This window comes from Dermacentor albipictus, chromosome 7, assembly GCF_038994185.2.
Source record: "Dermacentor albipictus isolate Rhodes 1998 colony chromosome 7, USDA_Dalb.pri_finalv2, whole genome shotgun sequence".
Taxonomy (NCBI): Eukaryota; Metazoa; Arthropoda; class Arachnida; order Ixodida; family Ixodidae; genus Dermacentor; species Dermacentor albipictus.
In genome coordinates, this window is record NC_091827.1 from 59,896,252 (window position 1) to 59,908,626 (window position 12,375).

Consider the following 12,375-nt stretch of genomic DNA (forward strand, 5'->3'; position numbering starts at 1 on the left):
CACGGGACACGGGCATTTTCGCATTTCACCACCAAACATAAATAAACTGTAGGGAAAACATGGGTATGCGTAGGTTGTGTTAAGGTGAAGAACGACAGGAATTTTGATGAACGCGTTTTCTTTTGATGCCACTGAACACATGACCTGCTCAACGAATAATTGTCTGCTTCGGCATAAATTACACCTTTCTCTCGTTCTTGAATAAGTAAGCTGTCCTCATAAATGCTTCGAGTGCTGTGCGCATAACGAAGTTATGATTTCAACTAAATAATTCTTGACTTTCGTAGATTTCACTAAATTGAAGCTTAATTGCGTGTACAGAGAGAACGAGTGATAGAATACCCAAAGGCCAGCGTGACAGTTCTTCTATATTTCGGTTAAAATAAATACAGATGCAGGAAAACCAAACGCTTGGCTAGTAAAACGTATGATCGAACAAGTGCGAAGGTTACAAGTCGAAATGGGGGCTTACAGTTATTTCAAATTAAAGCTATGAAGTCCACGCTTAGAACTCACCAGAAGTGCCAATGTAACGGGATCTAAACGACAGCTGTGAAGTTTGCGTCTTATTTATATATTTTCGGTACCTTCCTCCCGTAATTAATGGTGCAGTCAAATATAGTATAACTACAGAAATACCGCAAGAAAATTGAAATACCAATTTTACTATTCTCTACCAAGAAAAGAGCACCTGATCCCTCATCATCACTGCAGCTCTTACCAATCAGGCGTATACTTATTTCGACTATGGTTATGCACTATCGCCCTACCTTGTACGATCTAATTCACTTCAATTTGTCTTTTTTTCCCTTACAATACAGGACTTCAATTGTTCGGAGGTAATGGTTCCTCTAAAACGCGGAATTTTTCTTGGTCATTTCCTTAATGCTCATGCTAAATTAGTCTTTGCGACGCCACTGCTATATTTCTGCAGTGATAACGCAAAATAATAAAAACTACAATCGCTATTGTCTTCTGCACAACTGTGCTCATAACATCAATTTTGTTAGCTCTTCTCTCCCTTGTCTACCAAGTGCCTGATTGCGATGTAATGGCTACTATGTTTAGGCATTTAGAAACCAGTGTAGCGCATGAAGCGTTCCTAAATACGAATTTGGGCTCGTTACTTTTGCGGTCAGCCATTCAAGTCCCAGCAGTATAGCTGAACGTAAGAGACCCTCTCTCTCCACCTTGCCATCTTCCCCTTGGTGCATTCCCGATCCCGACACAATCACCCGCCAACAGCTTGTGTCATGTCGTGATCAGCTTTACGACAAAGTGTCAACACATACTGGATGTACGAGACATAGGACTCCATAGGGGGTTTGGCACGGGAGGCCAGTTCCTGGCTTTGTGGCACTTTTGCGCCGGCTGGTTGGTCAAGCAATTCTGTCAACTTCTCTTTGCATTGGTCCCAGCTGGTTTACATGTCTTCGTGGTTTTCGTACCACACCTTTGCCGTGCCTCTTAGGTAGAACAACAGGTTAGCTAGCATAAGCGTAGGGTCCCATCTTTTGATTCCACTCACGCGTTCCTATGCGGCCACCCACTCTTCAACGTCGGCGCCATCGGTCCCGCAGAAAGTTCCCGGATCCTTGGGTTGCACAACGACAGCCGATGGTGACAGCGACGTAGCTGGCAATGGTGACGTAGGAGGCGGCAACAACGTTGATCCTGCGTGCTCACCGTCATTTATGGTGATGCGACGTCCACTGCGGAGCTCCATTTCGAGTCGTGATACCTCGCACCTCCACCAATATGTTACGGGGATGTTTAAAGTACAGAACGAGTCCATTTACAATACATATACAAGATGAGTCAGAGTAGTTAAGATGGCTGACCACCAAGAACACGCACCAGCCAGCCTCCCACGATCTTCTTCTCCCTCTCTCTTCTTTCATCCTTCGGTAATAATATTAATAAATATGCGCTTTTTCTCAACGTTCTTTTCCCCTTATACGAGGAGGCAGTGATAATTATGGCCCTTTGCGTGGTTTCAGTGCGCAAGAAGCACAAGGAAATAGAACAAGGTTGTTGTTTATTGTGCATTTACACAGTATAGTTGTTCAATGCGCGCTGCAGACACGAATAGGTTGCAAGTCTCCCAGTTTCCAATTCTGTATAGCTATGCCTTCATGGCTGTCGGAAGAACACGCTTTGTTAAACTGCTGATGGCGTCTGTCAAATACTCTACCTAAGGTTGCCAATGCCTTTGACTTCCAAACGAAGTAACAATATGGCACTACTCTCTCTCGTTCTGAATGAACATAGCAACAGGTGGGACTGTTGCTATGGACTATGAACTATGAACAAGGACTAATGGAACTTGACATCTAGCCTGCAGCAATATTTTTAGTGGTAATTGCTATGGCTTTCGATACTAGGCAGCGCTTCAGTAATCTCTGCCACTGTGTTTATGCGCGGTTTCTGAAGCAATGTAGGGACGAAAAATCATGGCCCTGGAGCAGAAGCACCCCCATTCGCAGATTATACACATTAAAAAGCGTGTAATCAACATGCGAAGTTTACAATAAATTCTTGCTCATACAGGATAATCTTATTAATTTTTGGTGTTTGAAGCTTCTATTCGATGCTATATAATCGCATACGAAAGGTTGTAAAGTGGTAAATGTATTTGGCTATGCATAAAAAGAGACTTTAGCTGCTCGCACGATCACATTTCCTCACTAACTTCTCCTGTCCTTGCTTTGTCTCTCTCTCTATCTCTTCATTACCTTTTTTATTTCGCTGCTATAAAGTTGTACTTTGTATGGTGCCGATGTACGTAATTGTGCGAAATTGTACGCTGAGTACAAGGTGAAAACTGGTATTGAGAGCACAACCACAAATGGGAAAACTCTCTAAACCGGAAGCTTCACTCGTCTGTCAAACGCTGTGAGCATTTCTTTCCGAACGCACACTCTGAAGTCATGGCGGCTAGGTGGGTCAATGAATAAATAAATAAATAAATAAACAAATAAATAAATAAATAAATAAATAAATAAATAAATAAATAAATAAATAATGCAATCAGTCAATCAATCATTTACTCAAAAATAAATGTGAGAAACAACATACCGATAATTGCTGTAAGCACAATGTGCTTACACCTCTCAGGCAGTAGACAAAATATGAAATAAGGATATGAACGAGTTAACACAGACTCTTGGATCCTAAAGCGATTGCCCTTTCTTTTGCAGGGGATGCGGCAACGCCTTGGAAATGACACCAGCCGCCACAAGGTCTTTGTTGGCGTCGAGTACTACTACTACAACGACACCGATGCCTGGGACAAAATTGCATACGCCGCCGAGAACGTCGCGTCGTGAGTACAACGATCACAAAATTTCGACTGCTCTCAGCGCACCCTTCTTAGGATAGGGAAAAGCTAATTGAATGTTTTAGGATGTCGAGGCGGATTCACTACTTCTACCTGAAGCTGGTGTCCACCAACTGGCAAGATACAATGATTTGTCCCGTTACATTCATTTTTGCCTACATTCCGTTTCTCACAAAATACGCATCAAGTCCATTTAGTAATGGCTAGGGGGGAAGGATGTGGAAATTACGCGTGACACACGCAAAAATCTGCGTGTAAACTGATTTCCTCAGTGGTGAGTTTTCTTTTTTCAATTTCCTATAAATGAAGAAATATACGAGTGCCATCTATGATTGCAACGTAACGTAACAGCCGGCTTCTTTGTCATAGTGTTAATACATGGAATGGTTCAGCAGAAATGTTTGTTTGGGTATTTTAATGATTTTTTTTCCTGAATCGAGTAAGCCAAGCCAGATGTATGCATTGTATCCAAGAGTGGTAAGTGAGGACTCATAGTATCATTGTAAACGATTCAACGGTAAAAAATGTGGCAGAGCCCATATAACGATGACTGTTGACGGTAAGGCTTTTAGCATTGAAGCCATATAGCAACACAATTAGCGTATTGTCACCGTCGACACGTCTTGTTTATGAGGCACGTACTGCAGCAGACTCCTTCCTCGGGCTTCCATTTGAACACACTGTGCCATCTGGCGACGCCCCCGCGAAGCCTGCGAAAAAGATGGAACGCCAGTGCATGTGCTGAGAAAGGCATCGTGAGGCAGCCGGGCTGCGTATTTCCGATTGCTAGTAGGTACAGGCGGGCGTGGCACTTGCGGAGACGACGGACGTTTGCGCGCATGCACGAGTAAGAGCGGGTGCGAGAGAGCAAATGTAGGGACTTTTGCTTTTTGAATATACGACTCTGCCTAGGCACTACGAAAGAGTTCCTTAGCGCGTGTTGTAGGCGCTTGTCCCTAGGTGCACCGGCAGAAGTAATGGGGCACGGTAGTGCTGAACCTAGCATCGCAAGTTGGCTGCTCGACGCAATTACATTTATTCAATCGTGTTGTTTCCTAATTAAAACAACGTGTCACTATTTCGCATTATTGGAGGCATCTCCAGGACACCAAAGTGGCAGCGGGGACATCAAAGGTAGAAGCAGTACTGGTCCGTTGGTTGCGGCTCGCAGAGGCCTGCGCCTGCCAAGGGGTTATAAGATCGGCTGTCCGCGATAGTGTACAGCCAAATTTTATGCGAACACCCCCGGCCCGCTTCGGCCTCCAGCTTTTAGCCCCCCGCTACCGCTTGGGTGCCCTGGAGATCCTACGCCGCCTGCTTTAAAATAACCTCAGGTGCTCTCCTGAGGCCTTGGTTTGCCGGTTACATGTGGCCTCCTGGAGCAGTTCTTGTAAATAATGCAATCTATCGTCGCCTATAACAAAGTGACCCGCGCCTGATACGACACCAGTCAGAAGCTTACCTCTTCAGAGACAGTGATCACCAAATGGGGCATCCGTGCCCACTGCCTGAGCGCGTGGGAGTGGCAGTCAGCGGCGGAGCGTAAGCAAAGTCGACCCCCCTCCATCATGCCGGCACGCCTAGGGACAAACGCACGCTACACGCGCGAAGAAACTTCTCCACCGTAGTGCCTAGGCAGAGTCATATATTCAAGCAGCAAAGGCCCCCGGATTTTCTCTTTCGCACCCGCTCTTAGTCGCGCCTGCGCAGAAACGTCGAGAGCCGTCAAAAGCGCCACGCCCCGCTGTACCTACTAGCAACTGTACCAAGGCCTCCCGGTCGCACGGGAGTAATCCCGCCGTTACGACGAGACGTTCGTTTGCGAGATTGCCAGCCGTTTGTGCGCAGGCGGGAGTAAGAGCGGGTGCGATAGAGAAAATCTGGGGGCCTTGGCTCCTTCAATATACGACTCTGCCTAGGCACTACAGAGGAGGTTTCTTAGCGCGCGTTGTATTCGTTTGTCCTGGACATGCGGGCGTTGCCGAGTGCGGTCCAGTTCGCTTACGCTCAGCCGCTTGCTGCCGCGCGGTGAGGCAGTGGGCGCCAACACCCCTTGGTTACCGCTGTGTCTGAAGGGGCAATGGTCTTTTATAATGTCGCGGGTCGCTGTTTTCGTCGCGACGATAAATTGTATTTTTTACAAGCACTGCTCCAGAAGGGCACATGATGTACCCGGCAAACGGAGGCCTCAGGAGAGCACCTTATGTTATAATATGACAGGTGGCGCATGATCTCACAGAGCACCCAAGGAGTAGCGGGGGGATCAAGCCTGGAAGCAGGGTGGCCCGCAGGTTGGGACCGTGGGGGCCGAAGCGTGCCAGGGGGTGTTCGCATAAAAACATTGCCTGTCCGCTATCGCGGACAGCCGATCTCATATACCCCTGGAACGCGCAGGCCTCGGTGAGCCCCAACCCACGAACCAGTCCGGGTTCTAGCTTTGGTGTCCCCGTTGCTGCTTTGGTGTCCTGGAGGTGCCGCCAATAATGCGAAATGATGGCACATTGTTGGAATTAGTAAAAAACACGATTGAATAAACATAATTTCGTCCAGCCGCCAACTCGCGACGCTAGGTTCAGCACTACCGCGTCCCGCGACGTTTTGCAATAAATGCGGCCCGGGCTCTGCTACGGTCACTACTGCTCCCACAGAAACATCTGTGACGTAATTTACAAGGTACATTGCCGTGAGGCGCGAGAAAGGTATGATCTGCCACAACTGACTTAGCACGAGCGCCACAGGAGCGGGAGAGACATACAAAGAACTTTACTAATGGTCCTCAGGAACCGCGTTAGGGAACCTCCCTTTTCAGGGAGTCCCTGTAGCCGCAGCGGGCCACACCCACGTCGGGGTTGGAAGATCCTGGTCCGCCGCCCTGTCGCAGGCGCTCTGGACAGCCCGTACTTACTCTGAGAGGTTGCCGCTCTTGAGGGTTGCCTCCCAGTCGGTTCGATTGTAAGTGATGAGCTGCGTAACGCAGGGCGTTGCCAGAGCATATGATTGTATTGTATTGTATTGGGTTTTACGCCGCATAAGCAACTCAGGCTATCATGCGCCAAACACATGGTATAATTTATGTCGAAGATAGGGTACCTTCAGCGAACGTCCTTGTCCAGACAAGGACTCTGAGGAGCCCAACAAATGAAATGGAGACCTCAGCCTTCTTCTAAAGACTGAGAAAATGCGTGAGGAGCATCATAAGATGCGTGAAAATCTGGGTAAGAATTTTTAGAATTAGTAGTTCTGTGATGTATTATATTTCGTTTAGGATCGCTGCGTCTTTCAAAAAACTAAATACAGATGAAGTTCCTACAAGTGGGTTATCTCCTAAAAGTAGATTGGGATGGAAGGGAAGAGAATCAACTTTTGTGCTGAGCCCTCAGTGACGGGTGGTGCGCGCTGGCACCAGATGGGGTGGAACCTTATTCTCAGGTCCCATATGTGTCCAGCAGTTCCTGGCCCCTAGCCGCCAGCGCGAGCTGGGTCGGTAGGTCGGGGCTGGACAACAAGGTCTCCCATCGCTCGGGGGGGTTGGGGCTGGGGAGGGTGGGGGGTAGGGATGGTGGGGGGTTCTTGAGCTTAGTGCACTCTGCAAGGATGTGTGCTAGAGTGCCTGTTGACCGTCTGCAAAAAGGGCATGAAGTGTCATGCTCTGTTGGGAACATCTTATGCAAGAGCACTGGATTCGCGGAATGTGTTCATTGCAAAATGCAGTAAAACATGAGATAAGGAGCAGTACGCCTCCCCACAGTATGGACCGCGGGGTTCTACATTAGGCGCGAAGTGGCTGAATCGGCCCCTGGAGAGGAATGAGCCCGTGTGTAGCATGCGAAAGGCCGGCGATTGTGGTCTAGTAAGTTTCGGATGTGGTAGCGGAAAGGCCCGTTGAGCAAGTTGATGATCAATCAATCAAAATTTTATTTTTGCCGCAGACAGTATATTTTTAGTGTGAAAATAGGGGGCCAGAGAAAAAAGCTGCATCTGTGCAGCTTGACTAAGCTCTAGCCACCCGTACAGCAGCAGTGTCACGACGATTTGGTATAAGGACTCAGTTATATAACCATCAGCAAATTAAGAAACGATCAGACATTTCCATCACAAATGGCAATTACAAGAACAATTAGACAGCATACATATTGCAATGAACAATTAGAAGCATAAGCAGTGTAAATACGGTCAAAGAAACAGGTGAATTAAGGTTTTGTTTGTAAGGGCCAGAACGTCCACATTTTCCCGGTCTAGGTCATTTAGTGTAGTTGCTAGAGCATAGTCAAGTTTTTCTTTCCCATAATGGGTGTGCGAGAAGGAAACGTAGTATGGCAGTTGATATCGGAAAGGGTAGGAAATTGTACTTTTCCTGAGATTTGATAATTCTACGAATAATTCCGCCCTACCCTATGTGGAGTTTTTATAGGTTCTTGATAATTTGTCTCTGTATATATCGTGGATTTTTAGAATTTTATGTTTGTGAAAGTGTGGTTCTGTGTGTTCTAAGGAGTGTACTCCAACCAGAAGAAAGAACCAAGAGCCCAAAAAGAGTTTGGAAAAACCCACACAAACATTGGAAACTTCAACCTATAAACCGCAGTCCTTCTCACAATATAACTTTTTCATATCCTGATGGATCACCTGTCTCTACTGATCATCGATCCGCCGTCATGAATTCTTTTTTCTCTTCCGTTTTCACTCACGGACCCGCCTTAAGTAGCAGTACCCTTCCTAACTGCAACTTACCCGCATGCCTTCAATTGACGTCACATCTGAGGGCATTTTCGCCCTGATCGAAAGTGTCAAGGTCTCCAGTGCTCCCGGCCAGGATAACATTCCCGATAAAGTCGTCAAAAGCACTAAGGTGCTTACTAGTAAAATTCTACAAATCATCTTTACGCAGTCCATAAATACTAGTACCATTACTGATGACTGGAAGTAAGGTTGTCCCGGTTTTCAAAAGCGCCGACAGAACTGATCCATCGAATTATCGCCCGATATCACTCACCTGTATTTCCCGCAAACTTCTTGAACATATAATATATTCTCATGTTGCCTCTCATCTTGAAGCTGTAACCAGCATGGCTTCCAACCAGGTCACTCATGTGAAACTGCACTTGTTGAATTCACTACTGACCTCCGTTTAAACCTTGATGCTCTGTTCTAAACAGACGTAATTTATCTAGGCTTTTCGAAAGCCTTTGATGGTGTACCTCACGAACGACTAATGATCAAAGTGAACAGCTTGTATCTCCATCCTCTAATCACGTCCTGGATCCGGTGCTTCCTAATTGGCTGGTCGTAGTTTACAGTGATTGGACACCGTCACTCTACAGTAACCGAAGTATTATCTGGTGTACCGCAAGGTTCAGTTCTTGGACTCATTTTGTTTTTAACTTTCAATAATGACTTCCCTTCTGATATTTCGTCATCCATCCGGCTCTTTGCCGATAACTGCGTGCTGTACCACCGTATAAACTCATGCAATGATCAGCTGCTTTTACAGCGTGACCTCACAATTGAAAAATGGTGCAGAGAGTGGCTCGTGCAGCTAAACGCCAAAAATGTAAGTTCATGCGCGGATCGCGGAAACACTCTCTCATGTCACACTCTTACTCTTTATATTCCCTTCCTATTGAGCAGGTTCAATCATGCCTTGGTATCATCTTCACTAGCAAGCTTACATGATCAGAACATATCCAAAATCTGGTTACAGCCGCTAATCCATCCCCGGGATTCATAAGATCGTCACTATCGACATCGCCCCCTGTAATCCATCTACAAGCATATGAAACATTTATCGATACTAAACCGGAATTCGCGTCGGCAATATGAAATCTCCATCAAGCGTACCTTCTTGAGCTACTGGAAGCCATTCAAAACCACGCATCACGGTTTATTACATCCCAGTACGACTATCCGCCAAGTGTTAGAACCATCAAATCATCCCTCCACATTCAATCATTAGCACATCGCCGAAAAATCGCACGCTCATGCCTCTTTCAAAAGCTCTATTACAACTTCCCGCATTTACGCGACATACTTCTTTTGCCACCTTCAACGTCTTCACGGCTCTACTATACCCTACAACAGCTCTTTCTTGGCGGCAGCTATTGCAGAATGGAATAGTTTACCGGACTGCGTAGTAATCAAACGTAATACTAGAAATTTTCGAAACATACTAACGAACTTTCTGCGTATTGATGCTTAACGTATTTGACTTTTTACTACATCACACAATTTGCGAGTGCATTCGTTATTACTTTTTGTGTTTGACAGTCATTTGATTACACCTTCGTTACCCTTCTGAATGTTATTGTTTCTTACTTCACTCATTACTGTTTCTACGTTTCGTTTTCTTATGTATACTGCTCCCTTATGTAATACCCCAACAGGGGCCTTTAAGGGTCAATAAATGATGATGATGATGGTGACCTCATGGAAGGTGAGAAGCGAATGCGTGTACAGTCTTAAGTCACAACTCCTGAGTCTACCGGAACCGCCCCGATGAGCAAGACGGCGTGCACAGTCATGGGCCAACTCATTGTCATTAACAACCTCAGAGTGCACATTGATTCCCATATGGGCCGGGAACCATTTGATATGAAAACCAGCAGGCCCCTCGCTTCCGAGGATGGCTGCCGCCTCCATTGAGATCGAGCCGAGGTGAACGCTCGGGCTGCAGACCTGGAGTCTGTAAAGATATTGGGACGTAGAGGGTCCTTCAGTGCTATAGCTATAGCAACCTGCTCGGCTACTGTTGCAGAAACCATCCGCACGGATGCTGAGTTAATGATAGTACCATTGGAGTCAATTAAATCTCCGGCATAGTGATCAGAGCGCCGGTACTGGGCGGCATCAACGAAACATACTAGATTCGGAATGGCCGCAGTCACTTTTAACAGGGAACGAGCCGGGCTACCCGGCGCCCAAAATCGTATTGCGGGTGGACGTTACGTGGCACGGGATCTACCTTAAACGTATCTCGGACCATGGGTGATAGGGTCACGTTGCGCTCTGTAATTTTCTTGTGAGCGCATCCAGCGGATTCCAGGATGCGTGTCGGCGGTCGCGATGATGAGAGTCGTAATATGTGGACCACTCGTTCGGCCTCGATCACCCCTGACATGGCGTTGTGCATGCCTAGTCGCACGAGACGTGTGGTGCTGGTAGTGAGTGGAGTCGATTTCGGCCTCATCCCGTTAAGACCAGCGCCACGACGAGGCTACATAGTCACCGTGGCTCATCAGAAGCGGGTGGTAGAGTCTGAGCAGATTGCTCACGCTTAAACCATCCCTTCTCACCTGCGGTTCGAGACCCTGAGGACAAGCCGAAAGATATTCTTCCTCTTGGAGGTAACGTGAGCTGTGAGTTGCCCCCGCGAGAATCTAGCAAGAGTCCGAGGACCCTGATGGTATCCACTGTGTGGATTTGTTGTCCGTCCCTCGTATAGAGGGCTATGGGAACTTGATCTAAGGGTGTCGAGCACGTAACCGCCCGTCGAGTGGGCATATACAATAGAAGTTCGGACTGTCCGACACAGAGGTTGCCAAATCGGGCTTCAGTGCCCGCTGCTTCACCTATTCTACAGCGCTGGCCGCCAGCGTCCGAGAGTAAACAAACTTGACCCGATTATGCAATGTCGGCTCGCCTAGGGTCTCCTCGGTAGTGCCTAAGCAGAGTAATATATTCAAGGAGCGAAAGCCCCCAGATTTTCTCTGGCGCCCGCTCTTGCTTGCGCCTGCGCACAAACGGCTGGCGATCCCTCAAATAAACGCCTCGTTCCGTTACGTGGCGTTAACAGCACCACACTCGCGCCACCTCCCGTAATATGCTGCAACAAAGCCGACCGCCACCGGTGCTTCACTAGAGGGAGAAGCCGGATTACAGGAGATGCGAAAGAAATGCAGAGAAGGAGGAGGAGGAGTCGATTTTAATGAAGAGAAAGGAGGAGAGGTCGGCCTGGAGAGCGGGTCTCTAGCCTGCTACTCCTCACTGGGGAATGGGGAAATGGGAAATACAGGGAAAGGTAGGTGGCGGATGATTATGATATGGTACAATGAGATACTATATACACGTTGTCCAATATGCGGATGCGCACTGGAGACGCACTACACTAAGAGTAATCTTGTCCTTACAAAAAGTAATCTTGCCACAAAAAGTTTTTGCAGAGAAAATATTATCAGAGGAAACGTGAAGGTCCTGCGTCCCCACACACTACATCTAATAAATCTTACGTGACGCGTGCTAACCGGGCCTGCGTACTATGACGACTTTCAACGATTGCCTTAGGCTTTCATGTGCGAGTGCGCATGTGTATGGGCTTGTTTGCACATCCACTTACCTTATTTTCTCTACTCTTGTGTGCCTTGCAGGAGGAAAGATGTATCAATATCTGGCATGCTACGCGGTGTGGTCTGGCCACTCTGGTCACACCCACACAGCATCAAATGGCGTGCAACGCAATAAATGTGGTTCTTCCCGTGCCAGTCGCAGTGCCAGCCTCATGTAACTCGAAGTACGTGGCTGCTCTACGTATTTAGCACGCAAGTATGAAATTCCGCTGCTTTAACTGTGTCATAGAAATTGCTTATGACCTTACAATATCGCACTCCATAGGTCTTCCTCTGTCCTACGCCAAGTTTTCTTCAGATTTTTAGACAACAGCAGCGCTATCGGAATAGACTAAACGGAAGCCCAATGCTCAAAAAAAGAGCGACATGCATGTACCAAAATAAAAATTTTGTTTTGCGCTCATTCAGGGTATAGAAAGAATGACCCATGCGTTCCTCGCAAAATGTGGCATTGGAGGGTATGTCGCAACAGTTCGCTGCAGTCAGCGTGTTTCATAACTAAGCAATTGGCCCAAATCTCTCACAGCGAACGTCCACCGTGCACATTTCAATGCGCGGTGCCGACCGCCCATCCACATTAATGCGACGACGGTGCTGCCATCTATAAGCCCGATCTCGCGGCCACTAGCAAAGGTGATCCAGCGCCCGCGACATCTCCCGCAAGGACACTTTAAAAGAGCAATGAGACAGGTCAAA